The sequence below is a fragment of the Delphinus delphis genome, chromosome 3 (genome assembly GCF_949987515.2).
Source record: "Delphinus delphis chromosome 3, mDelDel1.2, whole genome shotgun sequence".
Lineage (NCBI taxonomy): Eukaryota > Metazoa > Chordata > Mammalia > Artiodactyla > Delphinidae > Delphinus > Delphinus delphis.
In genome coordinates, this window is record NC_082685.1 from 140,448,933 (window position 1) to 140,464,359 (window position 15,427).

The window sequence follows — 15,427 nt, forward strand, 5'->3', positions numbered from 1 at the left end:
TTCTATGCTTCTACCATTTGTACAGATATCAATGTTCTGCCCCAAGTATGTATCCCAAACTGCACACTTCAACCCATCCTGGTTTAGATTGTGAGTGAGTCTCCCTTTAGCATAATCTATCCTCTTAAGAGTGTAATTAGAATAATCTATCATGTATCATCTATCTACCTTCTACTATCTATCATCTATCTATCTATCTATCTATCTATCTATCTATCTATCTATCTATCTATCATTCTCTATCTAGGAATGTTTTTGTGTATATCTGTGGGAGTATTTTGAACTACATCAATGGTTAGTCTCCTGAACAGTGTAGAGCGGGAGATTTAACTTCCAAGCAAACAAGTTATCCTGCAACAATTTTAGGGATGCTGTCTGAAGATAAGAGAAAAGAAAAGAAAAATGAGAGGGAAAAAGATATTTAGAGTTATAGAATTCCTCAAGGTCACAACCAATAAATAGCAGAGCTGGAATGTGAATGCTCCAAGGTCTGTGTTAGCTTTTATGTTATATTACCGTGAGAATACTTAGGCACAAAAATTGACAAGGAAGAAAAAATTAGTCATATTTAATATACAAGTTAGTTTTAAGCATTTTGAACAGATGATACTTTTCAGCCTGGAATGCCATAAAACTGACCGCAGCTTCCCGAATGCCCGTGGCTGTTGCTTCTTTGGCCAATACCATCGATCAGCAGAAGCAGACCAAGGCTTGGTGTTGGGCTCTTCGATGCATTTGACAATTACTGGAACTTGCCAATCACTGATCAACAAACCAAGATTTTCTGAGGACCTGTCCTGTGCCCAGCACTGAGCAGGGAAACCTTGTGTGGTATATTAAAAATGTAACCCATGTTCTCGTTCTTTGCCTTTAAGAAATAGATCACTGAGGAGTCAAGACAGAACATATAAAACAATCATTCACCATGTAAGACTGTACATACTCTTGTGCCAAGTTGCACGTGTGACCTATAAACATCAAAAGAGAGAAAAGTGGTTTGGGGTGTTCATGGGTGTTTGTGGAGGAGCTGAGCTGACCTCCTTGGTGAAGTAGCTCTGATTCCTCTCTTTCTGGCTTCCGGAGATTAATTACTAGATTTTAATCATTAGATATCAATCCTTCAGTCCAACATTCTTCGGAAGTAAATTTTAAGTAAAAATGGTTGCTTTCTAAAGGTAGCAGTTGTTTTAAACAATGTTTTCCAATCAGTGCAGAGGGTTTCTTGCCACCTCAGATGTCAAAAAAGAGGTTAATCAGAGCAGATGCCTCCTGAAAGCTGCTTCCACAGCTCACATTGGCCATTTGTCATTCCTCAACAAAGCTCTGAGAATCTCAGCTCTCTTTAGACTGCTCAACAATCAAGGATGCCCAGGGGGTAAGGAAAGCACACCAGATGCCCTCACAAGCCTCCTTGGCTTCCCCGCCCAGCTCTAGGCTTCATTCCTCCCAGGGATGAAGTGCAGGCAATGCAAAATAATCAGTCCAAAATTTTTGTGGGTCCAGGCCTTTCAGACTCTGACCATGCCTAGTGTGAGGCCTGTTGGGATCATGGCAGCTTGTTTTGTTCACTAGAGCGGAGTCCTTAAGAGTCCTATTTCACAAACACCAACTCTTATGGGGTCACCAATAGAGAAGTGATTGTGAGGGAGGGAGGAAAGAGACTGTTTTCTTTTTCTAGTGTTACTTCAGAATCCTTTTCCCTCTACTCTTCCTGAATCCTTCCTCACCCAAAAAGAAGAAAAGTCATCCTGCCAATTCCTCCCTAAGTAGCAACCGCTTGATTTGCTCCACATGCCTAACTAGGAAATCTGAATATGTATGAGAATGTCTAAACACCCACGTGGCTGGCGGGTGGGACAGCTAAAGGGTAGGGTCCATTCCTCTGTGTTGGCCAGATGATGTCAATATCACAGAGTGTTGGTACATTTATAGGAGAAAAAACTGACACGGAAAAGGTAAAGGGACATTTTGGCTCTCCTTTTAAAACTCAGAGCAGTAACATAGTCCCTAGCAGTCCAGGTTCAAAAGGCCAGCAGCATAATTAGTCTGTTAAAGTCTCAGCAGTTCATATGGTTTAGAGATTTAAGGAATGGCATTAAAATGCCATAAACATAATCCACAGAATAAAGTTTTGAGAGCTGTTTGTTTTTAGTTTCGTTTTTTCGGTTTTTAAAGAAAAGAAGCCCTTGCCTTTATGAGTCTCTTCATAGGGATTCCATTTCAGAAGCTTGGGTTTTAAAGAAATAAATAAACCAAATTCCAAGGCACATTGAGGTCTTGCCAAGAGGTGGCATTTAGAAGCTGACTGTATCAAAAGTAAGCCGGGAATTGGGGCTGGGGCCCCTAGCGTTCACTAATTTTCATAGAGAGGAGGCAGCCCATATGGTGTAACTTCTGAAGGGCTGTGGGGCACACAACCCTTCCCCAAAATCAATCTTCCATGCTTTGCTCCCGTTTTAAAAGTCACGTTTTGTTTAAAAGTCGAGATTTTCCAAGTGTGTTTCCTGACGCCCCAGGCTTCTTTATCAGTGCCTGTGGGGCTGCGGAGGAAGCCAGATGGGTGGTCTCTGGGAGCCCACTCTCACTTTATTCCCACTTATTCATGTTTTATCTGTTTGAAACTTTTACTAGCAAATGGATTGAAATATTTAGTTTGTAAAAAGGGTTTTGCTAAAAAGTAAAAACAACAAGAAGAACAACAAGCCATCCTCCAATTTAGAAAACTTCTGGGTCAAGTTGTTACTTTCAATTGATAGTGTAAGAACATGCCCTGTGCCATGTGGAAAAAGAACACAGGACAGAGCATTCACAGGAGTCACCGAAGCTCCCTTAGCAAAGATCAGGGCCCTGAGGATGGAAGCCCCAAATCTAAAATATGATGGTGTGCTGTTGGGAGGACTGGGACAGGTCAGATGTCAAAAAGGGAGGAGGAGGACCAAGGAAGGCTAAGCCCCAGGGAGGTGACACATTTTAGGGACTTGGTAGAGTATGCAGCATAAGAACATGGAAATTTCCACAGAAGATGCTAAAAGGGGCAGAGAACATTGAAAAAAGATGACACATGGTATGAAATGGAAGATTCAACTGAAATGCCATGTAAACAACATCAGATATCAAGTGAGAGGAGAGGCTGAAAATCAGGATGCAAACTTCAAAGGAAATTGCTCAGAACCAGGTACATGATTTGGGGCCTTGACCCACTTCAAGGGTAAAAAGATTCCCCAAACTGGAAATTAAGAGGAAGATTTTAAGAGAAGGCTTTAGATAGAAAAAGCTGTACTTTGAGTTCTACCCTCCACCCCATGGCAAGGGGTGAAGGTGAGGCCTGGCTCCTGACTTGGAGTCTAGTGGGAGGGCTTTCAAAGGAGACAGCTCTGAGAAACTGCTTTTGTTGCTGGGTTTGGGAGGTTCCTCTGACACATACCAAATTCCCTCTGGTGCTCTGCGGGAGCAGAGAGAACTGTGGCTAGGAGATAACTTTGCTCCCCTCTGACTGCAAGTCAAGATCTGGCATGCCTACAGCCAGGTGGAGGCTCTGGGGAAGGGATGCCCGCTGGGGACCCTTTTATGTGGGATCCTAAAGATGTGCCTTAAAGAACTTCTGCCAGAGGACAAGGGAATTGGGACTGAGAGGATCTGTGTAAAATGAAGCACCTGAAAATCAGAGGCTGAGGGGTAATAGGAACAATAGGTCAAAGGTGAAGAGAACTGTTGTCTGTTACTGTCCGAGGGGCCGAGCAGGTCGTGAGTCTGGAGGACTATCTGTGAGGCTATGAGCACAAGAAGCCAGCTTACAGGCAGGACAATTAAGTGGATTTTTTCTTTCCCCTTTATCTGTCTTTCCTCTCCTATTTTCAGCCCCAGGTCAGAAAGAACAGCTATTGGGTGACAGGAAAGATGGGCAAAGAAGCAAGAAACCCATCACATCCTTTTCTCCAAAGACAGACTTGTCCAGTGCCACCTCTAGCAAATGGAGTACAAGTCTTATTTGCAAATGCAAATCGTAGTGTTAATTACCATATTATGACTGAAGATCCTAATTTCTGAAATAAGACTTAGGAGATCTGGAGGTCTCTTTTTATAAAATGAGGATGACCAGAAATGTCATGGTCCTTGATAGTTTTCTTCCAAAGGCAGACAGAAAAAAAAAAAAAAAAGCTTCTTCAATGAATTCATCTTAAAGTGGCAGTGGGAGAAAAATGCCTTTTAATTACAAACGCATTAACTAGGCTTGTTTGTGGCACACGTTAAAAGAGCTTATAGGGTAGTTGATCCCACCTCCAGTGCCATGTCCAGGGCAAGTCTTGACCCTGAGCTGAAAAGTAAAATGCCACACACTGTGGTCAGGGGAACAGTGATTAGTGCAAGGATCCAGGGAGGATTTGGGAGGTTGACTGTACAGTTGCTTGCTTGGTGTCTTTTAGTTTCTCCTTGCAACTTCCGCAGATAGCATTCGCCCTAGGGAGTGTTTTGATTCTACCACATGCCAGCATTCTATGTAACCCCACCTACTGCAGTAGAAAGAAGTCTATCTTGTGTATTCATACCATATATATAGATAAATCTATATATCATATCACATACTCATCTCTCTATTATATATATATGTGTGTATATATAATACACATATTTGATTATATATATATATATATATAAAATAGATATACATATAATCAAATGGCTGTGAGTTATTTGTTGGGTGTTTTTGTTTTGCTTTGTTTTTTTAAACTGGACCCAAAGAGAAAGGTAAGAAAAAGGTGCTTCGTTTATAGGAATATAGGAAACAATGGTTTACTTACCCTAACCCTAAAAGTCCTTCTGTTTTCTTTTCTTTATTTGTTTTTGGGGTTGGGGAAAGTAGTTGGTCTCCTTTCAAAATACCAACTATCTATCTAAGTCAGTCCTTATCAGCTTTTCTCAGCAAGACCATTCACAACTTCTCAATAATGGGAAACATAACAAGAAAGAAAAAAATTAATCTCAGGAGAAAAAAAGATATGGATTCAGAAGACCAAAACAATAGGCATACTATAACAACACATCATTGATTAGATGCAGCAGGAAATAGGACTGGAATAATGGCTCAGGAATTACAGGAAAGAATCGCTTCCCGGCCTTTTGGCTACGATCAAGTGGAGTATCTGCTCTCATCAGGTTAATATCTGAGGACAATACAGTAAATGGAGCACATTTTTGGAGCTGGGAATTGGAATAGGAGTTTGCTCCATTCACGCCACACCTGGACCTGGTATTCTCCGGGAATGGTCCACCCCTCTCATAACAACAAAGAGCAGACTTTGCCTTCCTCACCTTTTCTTCATCACTTTGCTCCTCTTTGGTTTGCCAGAGTGAAGTACTGTTTTTCTCGCGAGGTTTCATGCAGCCTTGGCTCCGCCCACCGTACCTTCGCAAGGCTGTCTTGTTTCCTTTTCTTCCCATCTTGGCCTCACCTGCCGACTTGCAGCTGGTGGGTGGCTCTCTTTAGTTTGAGTATGGCATTGACCTTTGCGGGTTTTTAAGCAAGTTATTGGTGAGTGTCTTCATTATTACCACTCTATGCTGTTGCTGTCATGGGCCCAAGGACTTTTTTCAGTAGCTCTCAGAGTGGCAGCAACCCCAAATCCAAGAGCTAGTTTTACCGGCTTTGTGGAAGTAACGTCTCCAGGTAACGGAAACGTCAGCCGCCTTACAGGCTCCGTGCTCTTCCCTAATTCAAGCCAGCCTGACCACCAGGTGGTTACGCCTTAGATAGTCGGCCCCTGCCGTCCTGCCCCTCGGGGTGCCCTATGCCTGTGGTCTCAAGGAGCCGGGGCCTGCCAGCTCTTCCACATTTCCAGTCTCTTACCCCATAAGGCTCTCTGTATTCTCTTGGACCTCTTCTCCAACCCTGCTCAGAGTTCTGAAACCTTGTTCTTCTGATCAACCACCCTATTCTCAACCTCCTTCTCTTAAAAAGAAAAAAAAGAATTATAGGAAAAAGCATCTGAGAAACCTGTTTCCGTGGGGTTTTAGGAAGCACTTCTATGGAGCTGTTTTATTCATAAAATATTTCATAATATTTTATCAGAAACATCTGGTTCTATTCCTTGACCCACAGATAGGGGAAGAGCTTGTGTGTCATGAAAACTGGAGGGAGGCTTGTGCATTTCTGGATCCAACAAGAACAAGGTGGCATTGATCACTGTCCGCTCAGGTTTCCACCTTCTCACAGGCAACACCAAGGTGCATTTAACTCATTCATGTGCTTACAATGATAGCTTAGAGGACAAGCTCAGGCTCCAGCCCATTACTAGCTGGGTGATGGCAATAAAGTCACTTAACCTCTCTAGGCCTCCGTGTCCTTACTTTAAAGCAAAAATGATACCAGTCCTAACCTCATAGGGTTTTTGTGAGGATTCAATAAGCTAGTGTTGATGTGATGGCCATGATAAAGAACTGTTCATCTTTTATGTTGTGGGAGCATCACTGATGAACAAACCCCAGCTCTTGTTGTTTGGGATCCACTATAATATATTCCCACAAGGCTGCTCCCAGCTAATGGCCAAGGATGATAGGGGAACAATTGCAGGTCATTTGAGATAGGAGACCCCTTCCTCCCAAAGATGACTTTGGTTTAAAGACTCCCACTGACTTGGCAGAACATTTCTTGGAATTGCATTGCAGCTCGAAACTCTTTCTACCCAAGCTTCCGTCCTCCCTGTCTTCTTCCACAGGTGTCAGATGATCACTGTCACTGTGGTAGGAAGACTCTTGCCACTTTCTACTACTTCCTCCCCTTTTATCTTTACAGGTTTTTCACCCACAATAAGCCCTTTTTTTTTTTTTAGAAGATGTTGGGGGTAGGAGTTTATTAATTAATTAATTTATTTTTGCTGTGTTGGGTCTTCGTTTCTGTGCGAGGGCTTTCTCTAGTTGTGGCAAGCTGGGGCCACTCTTCATCGCGGTGTGCGGGCCTTTCACTATCGCGGCCCCTCTTGTTGGGGAGCACAGGCTCCAGGCGCGCAGGCTCAGTAGTTGTGGCTCACGGACCTAGTTGCTCCGCAGCATGTGGGATCCTCCCAGACCAGGGCTCGAACCCGTGTCCCCTGCATTAGCAGGCAGATTCTCAACCACTGCGCCACCAGGGAAGCCCAAGCCTTTTTGTTTTTACCCCATCTTAGTGTCTACAAACACAGTTGGTAAAAACCAACATCTGGTATTCATAGATACACATATATGTACAGCTATCCCTGGTATGTAGTACATGCTCTATAAATAGTGCTTTTTATTATTAACGAATAGAGTGATAGGTAGCATAGCCATGAATGCTCGTGGGAATTCAGAGAAGGGAAAAATCATTTCAAACCAAGACATTCAGAAAGATTTTGTAGGTGAGTTAGATTTAGAGCTAGCTGGAAGATTCTCTAAAGTGAGATTTGTTGAAGATTGGGGACAGGCAATTTGAGCTAGGAGAATAATAAAAGAAACACAGAGGCTGGGGAATGGAAATTCTTCTAGATTGGCTGGAGTGTAGGGTACATGTGCTGTTGTAAAGCCATGTAAGTCTAGAAAAGTAGGTTGAGGATAAATTGTGGAATGGATTTCTATGAGTTAATTCTGCTGTTGCACCAAGCAAACCCCAAATCTCAGTGGCTTACAGCAACAGACATTTGTTTCTCATCTGTGTTCCCTGCTGGTGGCTTCTATGACTCCATATCATGTGTCTTCTCATCTTATTCTTCGACTCAGACTGAAGGATCTGCTCCTACTTGGGAAACCTGGTCTCCCAAGGCAAAGGACCGGCCGAAACATACGATGGCTTTTGAAGCTTCTGCCAGAAACAAGCCATATGTCATATCTGCTCATATTCTATTGGCAAAAATAAATCATATGGCCAACCCTGACGTCAACAGAGCGAAAGATACCCCTCCAACACAGGAAGCACTAAAAGTCACATTGCCATGAAAGAGGATGTATGGTCCTCTCTCAGGAAAGAGGGCTAAATAGTTGGTAACAATAAATCTATCTACTACAGGTGAGAAATCATTCAGTTGACCAAATATGAACATTTAATATCTTTTAGTAGGCTCGTGACACCATCAGCGTTCCCTTTGGATGAGATGAATCTGGAACAGGGGGAGTGGACAGGAGAATAATACTGCTCCCATCCAGGAAGGAGATGATGACAGGCAGGCTAAAGTTGTGACAGCTGGAATGAACTGTGCCCTCTCTTCCAGAACCCAACTCCCTAGTCTTTATTCTAAGACCTGATCAAGCAGATGAAGAGGAAAGTCACCTGTTAGGATGCAAAACAACGAAATCACTTTGTAAGTGTCTGGACATTGAGGGACGCAGGACCAATTCTCAGGTTAGGCCTCAGAAAACTATGAAAGAGAAGTCGGATTTGTCTTTAGAGCCTACTCTCCTTGCACCTCTCTCTTCACGAGATCCCACAATTTCCATCCCTATTGACCAAGCCCCAGCTCACAGTGCTCTCATTTTGTCCCCAAGATGCCCAGGTGTCCCCACCTGTGATCCCCCCCAGGCCCTCCCAGACCCTCCCAGGTGACACCCACTGCCTCTGTCCTGACCCTTCTGCTTCAACTCACCTTCTTCAGAGAACCACTTCACAATGTCATCCTGTCCTCAGGGCCTAGCTAGGCAACTGGCTAGCTGTTTCCTCTAAAAACACAGTTCACTGTAAAATGTTACTTTACTATCCTGTTCTGAAATATTTAAATTTTAAATGAATGCCTCAGATGGAGAATACCTTCACCTCCAAAAAGCAGCCTTTTATATAGGCCAGTTGAAGGAGAAATTCTTAAGCAAGGAAAACAATTAGGTCTTAAACCAGACCACACAGGCAAGTTCTCAGTGTGTTAGCATCCTAGCATCCCATCTCTGCCCCTTTCCTAACAGAGTACATGGAGTGTGTCATATACTGTTTCCTGGTCTACACAGAGTGCAGTTTAACTAGATAATGCCAAACACAGCATTCTGTTATCCTACAGATGCATTTTAATGAGAGTAGTAGATTCAGAGCCAGACACCAATGCCTGAACGTTCCTGAACCCATAATGATCATGCTGTGTGCTATTGTACAAAACTTCTGACAGGTGTTAGTGTACTTGCTGTAATCCTCTCACACCATAGACAGACTTTCTAAGTCATTGTTTTTGATGGGAATAGAAAGGAAGGTCATGCCAGAGAAAAGAGTGACCCCAGGCCAGCACTGGTTTAGTAAGTATGTCTGGGCTAATCTTTTTATTTTTATTGTTTTTTCTTTTTATTATTATTTATTTATTTAATTTTTTTTTACATCTTTATTGGAGTATAATTGCTTTACAATGGTGTGTTAGTTTCTGCTTTATAACAAAGTGAATCAGTTATACATATACATATGTTCCCATATCTCTTCCCTCTTGCGTCTCCCTCCCTCCCACCCTCCCTATCCCACCCCTCCAGGTGGTCACAAAGCACCGAGCTGATCTCCCTGTGCTATGAGGCTGCTTCCCACTAGCTATCTACCTTACGTTTGCTAGTGTATATATGTCCATGCCTCTCTCTCGCTTTGTCACAGCTTACCCTTCCCCCTCCCCATATCCTCAAGTCCATTCTCTAGTAGGTCTGTGTCTTTTTTCCTGTCTAACCCCTAGGTTCTTCATGACATTTTTTTCCTTAAATTCCATATATATGTGTTAGCATACGGTATTTGTCTTTCTCTTTCTGACTTACTTCACTCTGTATGACAGACTCTAGGTCTATCCACCTCATTACAAATAGCTCAATTTCATTTCTTTTTATGGCTGAGTAATATTCCATTGTATACATGTGCCACATCTTCTTTATCCATTCATCCGATGATGGACACTTAGGTTGTTTCCATCTCTGGGCTATTGTAAATAGAGCTGCAATGAACATTTTGGTACATGACTCTTTTTGAATTATGTTTTCCTCAGTGTATATGCCCAGTGGTGGGATTGCTGGGTCATATGGTAGTTCTATTTGTAGTTTTTTAAGGAACCTCCATACTGTTCTCCATAGTGGCTTACCAATTTACATTCCCACCAGCAGTGCAAGAGTGTTCCCTTTTCTCCACAACCTCTCCAGCATTTATTGTTTCTAGATTTTTTGATGATGGCCATTCTGACTGGTGTGAGATGATATCTCATTGTAGTTTTGATTTGCATTTCTCTAATGATTAATGATGTTGAGCATTCTTTCATGTGTTTGTTGGCAATCTGTATATCTTCTTTGGAGAAATGTCTGTTTAGGTCTTCTGCCCATTTTTGGATTGGGTTGTTTGTCTTTTTGTTATTGAGCTGCATGAGCTGCTTGTAAATTTTGGAGATTAATCCTTTGTCAGTTGCTTCATTTGCAAATATTTTCTCCCATTCTGAGGGTTGTCTTTTGGTCTTGTTTATGGTTTCCTTTGCTGTGCAAAAGCTTTGAAGTTTCATTAGGTCCCATTTGTTTATTTTTGTTTTTATTTCCATTTCTCTAGGAGGTGGGTCAGAAAGGATCTTGCTATGATTTATGTCATAGAGTGTTCTGCCTATGTTTTCCTCTAAGGGTTTGATAGTTTCTGGCCTTACATTTAGGTCTTTAAATAATATCTAGGAATAAACCTACCTAAGGAGACAAAAGACCTGTATGCAGAAAATTATAAGACACTGATGAAAGAAATTAAAGATGATATACATAGATGGAGAGATATACCATGTTCTTGGATTGGAAGAATCAACATTGTGAAAATGACTCGACTACCCAAAGCAATCTACGGATTCAATGCAATCCCTATCAAACTACCACTGGCATTTTTCACAGAACTAGAACAAAAAATTTCACAATTTGTATGGAAACACAAAAGACCCCGAATAGCCAAAGCAATCTTGAGAATGAAAAACGGAGCTGGAGGAATCAGGCTCCCTGACTTCAGACTATACTACAAAGCTACAGCAATCAAGACAGTATGGTACTGGCACAAAAATAGAAAGATAGATCAATGGAACAGGATAGAAAGCCCAGAGATAAACCCATGCACATATGGTCACCTTATCTTTGATAAAGGAGGCAGGAATGTACAGTGGAGAAAGGACAGCCTCTTCAATAAGTGGTGCTGGGAAAACTGGACAGGTACATGTAAAAGTATGAGATTAGATCACTCCCTAACACCATACACAAAAATAAGCTCAAAATGGGCTAATCTTGAGATGCACGATCTCTTTCATCCACCAGAGCATCAGAGCCCTGATGGAGGCAATTCTTTTTTTTTTTGAAGTCAATGACTCTAACAACATCTGCCCCTTGGGTGAATAACTTGGCATCTCCCCACCAGTGGCATCAGGTCACACGATAATGTTCATCACACCATCTACCATAGGCACAGAGAGGCAAAGGCCTTCTCCAACCACAGCTTCCAGATTTTCCGCTCTCAGTAAGCAGTGCATCCTGTTGGACCTGAAAATATATCGCCTGCGGCCAATTGTTCCTGAGCCAACTCTGAAGTCGTGAGACAGCTATCGATGGGGCAGGGCTGAAAGACAAGTCACCTGGAGGTCTGGTCACTCCGCGGCTCTGCTGTCACATCGGTGCCACCCGTGCCTGGGACTCCGTGGGACTTTCGGCACCAGGTTCCCTTCCACGGCAGAGAGAGAGCCACTGCTCCTAACATCGGTGAGTTAAAAGGCATCTGTTTATGGATAAATTTTGCCAAGTTTGTGTGGAGTGAGGCAACGGAAGAGGGCAAGACGGAGAGAGCTGAGCTGAGAGAGGCTGGGAGGCTTGGGCTGACTTGGCAGTTGACAGGTTTTGTTACCGATTTTAAAAATAATGTTGCTTTAAGAACAGAAAGAAAGCCAAGCCAAGCAACATCAACAGTAAGTTTTCCTCCTTTTCCCCCCCAAAGATATGCTGAAGCCAGGTTTAATTTTATGTCAGGAAAGAATTCCCTCCTGAGACTTTCCTGGCTACGGTTCAGTTGAGGATAATGTTTTCCAGCCATGTTTCCAGAGTCCCTCAAAGAATGAAAGGAAAACGGCAAACAATCACGAAACCTTCACTTGGAAGCAGCAGGGGGAGCTGTTATGATAAAGAAACTGGGTGGTTTCTTCTTGGATGGAGGTGATCTCTGAAATTCAGTCAACGTTCCCTACCTTTTATTTTCAGGACCAGGGAGTACCTGAAGAATAAAATATTTACAGATGCTAGCAAATTTTATACCTCTGATTTTAATGCAAAGACTTCATGTTATATTTTACATCAAAAGGGAAGAAGTTGCCCGCATCTGCAAAGCATAAGAGTATTCCATGATTACTTCCATCACCGTGTCATAAAGCATATCTCATACTGTTTATTGCAATCCCAGAGTCCCCGATGGAAGTGGATGTTTAAAATTGGACTTCCAGAGCGTAAAAAAGAGCCACTGTAACTGCCGCACCAAAATTCACCTATCCTTACCACACAAGGTATATCAGGGCTGCCCAGACTACTTCTGTCCAGTAATTCTGGTTTTTAAATTACTTGGGCCCATTTAAAAATTGAGGGAGAGGTTGGGAGGCCAGACTCACTGCTTATCATTAGAAACAGTCTTTGCTCGATTTCTTATTGGGTTGTTTTGAGGTCCTACATTAAAACACACAATGTGACTTCACACAGAGTTAAGGATTAAAATGACTGTGTTGTTACTATGTGTATACTCTACTATCTGTAACCATATGTTACTATTGAAAATGTTAGTGCATTTTAGCTAATTCCCATGGCTGCCTACCTCTGATTACTTGGTTCCTTCTAGCATCAACAGAACCCGTATGTATGAAACCTTCTGAAACTGAACTTTGACAATTATTGGGGTTTCTCGTACACATTTCTGTGGCTGTTGCTTATATGTTGTCAAGGATGCCCCCAGGAGTAGTAAAATAGGCTTCCAGGGAAAGCTGGCTAAAGAGAATGCTGAAGTTCAGGGAAATTGGGTCCCAGAGAAGAGGGAGATAACGGGAAATTGGCTGGAACACAAAAGATTCAAGAGGAGAAGAGGCATCTTTCACGGAGGAAGTTAAAAAATCAAAGACCTCTACAAACGGGTGTATGGGTAATCCAATACCTGAAAGACTAATATTATATGATGCAAGGAATTCTATTACAGCAGAGTGCCTCAGATTTTCAGAGACATTATGGGAAAATGATCCAAGAAAGCAAGAAATTGGTCAGAAAATAGACTGGTAAAGGACTGGCGGGAACAGAGTCTACATTATGCAATATGTATGTATACAATGGAGGTGCAAGAGTTGAGGTAACAGAGAGAGAATTAGAGGGAGTTCAAGGATGGCCTAGTCTTCCTTCAGAAGAATTTTGGGAGAAATTACTGTTAATATTCTGTAACATCATGAAATACTTTGCATTCCTGCTCTTGAGAGAAGAACAAACATATCAGCTATTTCCAAACATGGCTGGCTTCTATAATATATTGAATATCTCCTGATATACTAATCAGCAGAGTTCTCAGTGGTTCCAGAAAGTTCCAGATCATCCTGAAACTGCTTAGGTACCCATTCTAAACTGTGATCTGAGTAGGAGCTGCCATATATCTTCACTTAATCTTTATACTGTGAGCCCCTTTGGGTCAGAGCAAGACTTCATTTCTGCATGTCCTCCATGGGAACCTCTGACCAATTCTGATACCCAGAGGGCCCACTGGGGACATTAGTGAATCTGACATTACCTGTCAGATTCAGGGATAAATCAGTAATGGAAGTTTTGCTTTGATAGTGGTTTGAGGTTGAATTTTGTTCTTTCTGTGCAGAGTGTCTCTGAATTGAAATGGGTTTCCACACGTACCTAATTTATAAAGCAGTGTTCACTCAACAAGAAATATAAAGCCTTTGTGTTTCTAAATCATTCTTCCCAATTGTACTATGTCAAGTATTAATTCTCTGCTGGGTAGTGGATCTGCTCAGGCAACTGAGGCAGCTCCATAATTTTCCAGTTGTTTTCAGATATTAAACCTCAGTCCAGCCAGTCATTAAACATGAGTTTATCTTCACCTTCTGCCCTCCTCCACTTTACCCCGTACAAGCATGAACTGGTGCCCTGCCCGTCTGGAGGGCTGTTTCAGGGCACCACCACCTTGTATCCCCCTTCTAGGATTACCCTTCCAGGGTGTTGAGCTGAGAGGTAAGACAGGGAACGAGAAGAGCATCGTGCGAACAGGCCACCACCATAATGTCTGTCTCTTGGTAAGTGCTGCTTCTGTGGACACAGCCTGGCCATTTATGCCCTCTGGAGGCAGGCCTCCAGATTCTGGCTGTCTCTGGGGACTAGAGATAGGAGTCCTTTGAGCCCCAGTGATTTGGGAAGTTGGAAATCCATCTCAGCCATTCAAGCCCCTCAGCTCTTGTCACTGGCCATATACTCCACAGTCTTCTGCAGCTGGAGCGTGGTGGGAAAACTGTATTGGAACTGGCGTGAAGCAACCTCAGTTACATTCTAAGTAGCATCCACTTGGCCCACAGACATCTCCTGTCTCGGCCATTAAACCGGGTGCCCCCAGGTTAACACTGCCCCCCTCTAGCCCCGCTCTCACTAATACTCATCTCCCCTGCTCCCATGATAAATTCACAAGTCCTTTTCCTCAGAAATGCTCAAATAGGGAACCAAAGGATACAACAGTCTTTGTGAATAATTCTCTTAGAACCCCTAAGGAGGTTTTAGGGAGAAAGACCGGGTACCCGCATTTCCATTCCCCACGGGAAGGGGAGGGAACTGCCTCTCATCTCACACACACTGAACTCTAATGACCCTTAGGTTTACCACCTCTCTCTCTAGCTCCCAGTTTTATAATGTAGCGGATTGAGGCTGGTAGCGGCCGGCCACACCCATCATCTCTTAAGAATGTTGGCTCTGACTCCAGTGTCTGTCAGCGAAGTTATTGAATTCTTTCTCTGTCCTCAGTCTTGGGTCCTAGTTGCCAATCCCAGGTGCCCCACTGATAGCTTGTTATAGATTAGAAGGGAACAAAGATCTTTGGAAGAAAGAAAATATGGAGTAACCATAAATATTTAGGACAGATATTTGGAATCAGGTGGGCCATTCTTAAGAGTTTTCATTATTACCTATTAATTCCATTTCTTTAACAAATAAATAAGAACTAAAAGTTTATCGCAAATCAGACATAATGATAGACTTTTGTAATGCGAGAAGGAGACATATGCCCTGCTCTTTAAGAGTCCTTCACTGTTGTGTAATGTTTACAATTGGGCATCCTGATGCTAGTGGGAAGGTAGGCTAAGGGCTCTAAGAGCAGACGGAGGACGTGCTCCTGCAGAAGCCAGGGTAGACGTCAAAGAAGAGATGGCATGTGGTGGGGCTCTTGAAAAATGAATGGCATCGGTCATTAGGTAGGGAAAAGAAAATAGAGGAAAACCTCTCGAGTAGAGATAATAATGGCATG

The 15,427-nt window shown here is 42.7% G+C and overlaps 1 pseudogene; it reads left to right on the top strand.

The window, feature by feature from the left end:
• Positions 1-5,102: 5,102 nt before the first annotated feature.
• Positions 5,103-5,275, top strand: LOC132423793 (U2 spliceosomal RNA; annotated as a pseudogene).
• Positions 5,276-15,427: the final 10,152 nt, after the last annotated feature.